Below are 5,649 nucleotides of genomic sequence, written 5' to 3' on the forward strand. Positions count from 1 at the left end.
CAAAAAACATCAATGTCCTTAGTAATTGTTAAGTGATGCATTAGGAACTTGAAATGAGAAACTGTTGTCTTCATTGAGGCTTACTTTGAGATTAGAAGGGTCAGCAACATGAACAAAAACAGAAGGATCAGTAGTAGGAACACCCTGGGCAGGGTCAATAGACAACTCTTCAGCAATGTGTATCTAAGAGGAGAGAGTAGCATCATCAGATCTGTGTGGGCACAGGGAATCTAAGTAGAGGGACTAGCAGTAGTAGCAGGGTTGGGATCAGCTGAGGTAGGTCTTCTCTACAAAAAGTGGGGGATCTTGGTGTGTTCATCAAAGATAAAGTAGCAATGCTTGTGTTTTGCAATGTCAGCAGTCAACCTTGTGTGCTCCAAGTTATAGGCACTTATCTGAAAATCAAGTCTTCTTCTTTCTTGTCCCACCATGAAGCACACAAGGCATCGATACATAAATATTTATGATTGAACTAAAAATTATTTCTAGAGATCCATATCAACCATAGAGCATGTGCCCTTATTTGGAACCAAGGCTCATGCCTGGTTTTGCATGCATCTCCTAGCAAAACAACTTTTCAATTAATTGGTTCTCCACATTCTATCTGTAGGAATTTCCAAACTATTCTGGCATGAGGAAGAAAGCTACAAACAAAGAGATGAAAGATATCTTGCATAGGGCCAAGGCATCTTTTACACTTCCCATCTCCCTTCCCTATTCTAAGTCCTCTAGCATTTGTCCATACTGCTTTGTGAAGGATAAGCCAAGAAAGACAAGACATCTTCTATGGAACCTGTTTAACCCATAATTTGTTAAACTTGGCATAGCAAGCATCTCTACCATCCTTCAAACTCCATCTAGCATTAAGGGTTCTGAAAAGGTCTTCCATATCAACAATTGGAGTTGGTATGGGAAGGATAGAAGAGCAACCTACCCAACTGAACTTTTTATGTATAATTAGGACATAACCACCCTTCCATATCTCCAATCTACTCATAATAAGACCTTGGTTTTGATTGGAAAGAGAAAATTACCTTCTGATTTCTTGACATGTCTTCCATCAGAAAAGGTCTCTATTCCATAGCTGGTGGCCCCAATATTGCAATCCCTTATTAAACAAAGAAGAAGCCAGAATAAATTACTCATTAGTTAGTAGAGAGTTCCTGAAAATTATTGAAGCCCAAATTGAATCAATGGCCATGAATGCACCTTTGCTAGAAAACTGTAGAAAAGCTTTTATATCCTCAAAAGCACCCCAAATGGATTTCCACAAAATCCTATTCCAGCCTATCATATGCCTTATCAAAATTAACTTTAAGAAAACATGTATCTTGTCTGGTTTCCTTGGCACACTCACATCTTTACCGGATGTTGACAATAGCTTCTAGGAGATGACACCCTTTTATGAAACCCTTTTATTCAAGAAGTATCCACTCGTTCATCTTACTTTGTTCTCTAAGGGCTAAATCCTTTGCAAAGATCTTATAACTACAATCGAGGGCCTCCAATTTTTTTACTCATCTTTGGGGCCCTCTTTTGGAATAAGTTTGATTATTCTTCCATTGGCATGATAGGGGAGAGCACCCTTCATCAAGCTTTCTTGCCATAGTTACAAAAGATAGGAGCCAACCAAATCGTAAAAAGTCTTATAAAACTCAATAGGGAGACCATCCTCTCTTGGTGTCTTACGATCTGCCATAGTTGTGACTGCCTCCTTCAATCATTCAATTTAAAAGGGCTTCTCCAGAGAGGGTAAATCATACTTTTCAACAGCCTTCTCCCTTATAATTTGGCAAAGTTGCCTAGCTCTATATGTGTTTTAATTTGGAGTAACTGCAAAAGATAAAAGTAACTGGATTTTTATAAGGTGGATATTCTCTTCTATAGATGAAACACAAGAGCCATATGCTTTTTTTTTAAAATGGAACATCCTCCTCGATTCTCTTTCTTCTAAACACTTGAAGGTCTCTTTAGTGGGCCTATCCATCCTCCCTGCCCACCAGTCTCTGAAGTACACCTTGGAGTCATTTAATATGATATGCTCTTGTCTCTTGACATCCTTTTTGGCAGCAAGAAGATCCTCTTGAGCATCTGTATCCCCTGTTTTGGATTTCTCCTCTAGAATTTTAATATTATTCTTAATAATGTCCATTCTCTTAACCCTGATCTTAGATTTGAGTTTCTTATATGTTTTGAGAATGTTTTAGGTGTCCTGAGTAGCCTTCTGAAGCAGATATGCTCATGGCAAAAGCACTTTACCAGGCTTTCTTAACCAAAGATTGCATACTCTTTAAGGTAAAAAGATTTGGGTCAGCTTTCAACCAAGAGGAGCCCCTAACACCAAACCCAAAATCACACCTTAGGAAGACAAGTTTGTGGTATGACAAGTTTAGGGAAGAGAAAGTTTTGATCTTTGAGGAGAGAAGACTATTCAGCTATCCCTGTGATACATAGAATCTATCCAGTCTGGCTTCCCTCCTATTTTCTCCTCCTTGACTATTACACCAGGTAAAATCACCATCTATACCAACATCTACCATTTGCCAATCTTCTTTGCACTCTTCCCAAGACAACAACTGAGCACCTCGGATGCAAGTACTCTTTTCTAACCATTTGTCTCTCTTCAACTCAACCATATTAAAGTTCCCTTTACTCATACCTTTGCTCTACAAGTGCTCATGGCACCACAATTCTCAACACCTCCCCTTGGTGCCATGATCCTTTGGCTACTGCAAGGTGGTCAGATGTGAGGCTACAAGATCAAATCCTCCCCTGGGTGCCTACATGGCTACTCTCAAGTGATCAGGCTTGATTTACAAAATATAGGCAAGGTTGGCAAGGTTTTTTTGCTTTTCAATACATGTTGTTCCTGTCATTCTACTCATGGCTTGATGATGACTCCACATAGTTGACTTGTTGGTTCTTCAATCTGCAATCTTCTTCCTTGTGTCCCAACTTCTTGCAATGGTGACACTTTGGTTTGTTCTTCAATCTGCAGTCACTTTGATAGTGACCCATCCTTCTGCAATGGTAGCACCTCGTTTATGTTTTACTAAATAGCGCTTGTTCTTCATTATAGCTGTTGCATGTTGATGTCGATGTCAATGTCGATGCCTTCAACTCTCTTTCTCTTTCGAGAAGAGAGGATACACATTCTTCAAACTTTGGATCTGGCAAATTCTTCAAAGTGGTTGTCAATGCACTATACTCTGCAGGCATGCTTTTAAGGAGAATTGCAAGTGCAACTTTCTCTCCTACTTTTGCATTTATGCCCTCTAGTTGAGTCATAATGCTTTTGATTTTGTTGACAAATTGTGCCATGGATTCATTGAAGCCCATGTGCATACCATAGAGTTCAATCTTAAGATGGTTTCTTGGTTTTTGGCTTTTGCACCAAACACTGTGGTCAACTCATCCCATGCATCCTTGGCATGATCCTTAGAGACTATATGATGAATTATGTTTGGACCCAAGTGCAATCGAATGAGCGATAGTGCTGCTTCATCTTTTTCCTTCCAAGCATCATTTTGTGCAGTGGGTATGTCTTCTTTTACAGTCTTCCAAAGCTTTTGGTGCATCAGGAGATATCTCATGTGTGTAGACCATGTGTGAAATCCTTCCTCGGTGAACTTTTCAACAGTTGGTGTGCAGATTGCCATTGCAAAGGTCTTACCAGTTGATGATACTTTGACTTCTAGCAGTGTCTAATTGCATACAATGATTCTGACTTGACATAGAGCTTGAAAAGACGATGCCTTTTCCTTTTTGGAGCGTGTCCAAATTTTTCCTGGATTGGAAGTTATGGCTTGTCGAAGCTTTTGTGAAGAAGAGGGGGTCTTGATGATGTGGCACACGGATTCACATGCTAAATTCCATACTGTGCTTAGCAGGAGGCTCTGTGTGCTTAGGTGGCACTGTGGTGACCTTTGAACCCAATTTGGTTGAACCCAAGGTTTACACAAACTTTACCATAGTTTAACTAACCCAAGTAGCTGAACCTAACCATAGTTAATTTTGACTACCTTATTTGCCACGTGGCATTTGTAGAGAACTTTAGCAAAGAAATGGAAAACTTTGAGATCTGCAGACGACGTCGACGGAGATGCTTCGTGACAGAGATGCATTGGCGACGGACTACCGAGGCTGGATGCATGGACATCGAAGTCGCTAAATTGTGTCATAAGCTGTAGGAGCCATCACTGCTTGCTGGACTGCTGGCTAGGCCTGAGAGTTTGTGGAGCGGCCATCCAGGCTATTTGGAGTCGAGGCTTGTGTGGTTGCTGGAGCATTGGCCGAACGAAGAGGCAGGCTCGTTGTCTCCTTGGAGATGCCTGGCATTGGAAAGATAGGTGCTTAGAGGCGGCGGACCATTGCCAATATGGAGCCACTCGTAGCTGGACCCGTTGAAGAAGATGGTCGATGAAGAGTTGAAGAGTTGCGGCATCATCAAGGCGTGGAGACGAGGGCACTGGCTATGGCTTTAGCCTTAGTTGGAGATGTGGCCTTGGAGAGTAGAGGTTGTAGAAGCTTTGTTGCTAGTTGGAGTTAGCTAGGCCGTCAGGCTGGAGTCACCACTATTGTTGGATTCAGGGTAGCAGAGAGCTTTAGAAGCCATTGTATTTGAATGTGCTTGCTCGCTGGTCGCTGCTGCAGGTAGAAGGTGCTGAATCTTTGACTATTGCATGCCACTTGTGGGAGATTGCAAGAGCCATGGAGCTCGTTCGTTGTAGAGGCTTGTTGATAGAGTTGGCAACCACATTCAGAGAAGGGAGAGCCAAGCTCTCTGATAACTCACAATACTCACAACAGAATGCTCATGAACCACTCACATTCTCTCATACTTCACCAAAATTAAACAAGGATAATCTCTCTCTCTCTCAAACACCCAATGGACAGAATTCTTTCACAAGAAGAATGAATGTAGATCTCTCTCACAACTCAAGAAACACTCTAAAGAACTCTCTAGATCTAAAACTAATCTTACATTCTAAAACTAATCTAGGAATGGGAGCAATCCTAGTGAACTACTAATGAGCTAAACTACGAGAGCTAAACCTATGCTCTGATACCATGACAAAACATGTGTGCCTCAAGATCTATGGAGTGCTCTAAGGTGGATGGAACCTACATGGAAACATGATGAAGAGAGTGCTCATGACATGTATCTCAAGTCAATTAGGTTCCAAGATAGATTAGCTTGACTCATAAAGAGAATCTTGAGATAGTGCAAAGTGCTTTATTGATATTACTTCAAATGAACCTCCCTTTTATAGGTGAGGGTACTTACATCCATTTGCTTACTCACATGTGGGATATCTCCTCCATGCCATGTGGCAGCTTTCCCTTTACTCATACCTTTGCTCTACAAGTGCTCATGCCACCACAACTCTCAACAGAAGCATTGGAGGAGGTGGAGGCCTATGAGCTATAGGAGCTTCTTTGGCGGTTGCTTGCTTGTTGGAGAGGCCGATGCAATGGTCGTTGAGATTTTCATTCATTGTTGCCTATGTGGAGGAGCACTTAGGGTGGCACTACTCATTGTAGTGCTCTTGGGCATAACTTGAAGCTAGAGTCATCTAACTAGATGGCTTTTTGTACCAAACTCAAGACGGAAGATGGTCTGAATGTTGTTGACATTAGATCACTTAC

This window comes from Dipteris shenzhenensis, chromosome 3, assembly GCF_047967505.1.
Source record: "Dipteris shenzhenensis isolate YYH24624 ecotype China chromosome 3, Dip_SZ_1.0, whole genome shotgun sequence".
NCBI classification, from domain to species: domain Eukaryota; kingdom Viridiplantae; phylum Streptophyta; class Polypodiopsida; order Gleicheniales; family Dipteridaceae; genus Dipteris; species Dipteris shenzhenensis.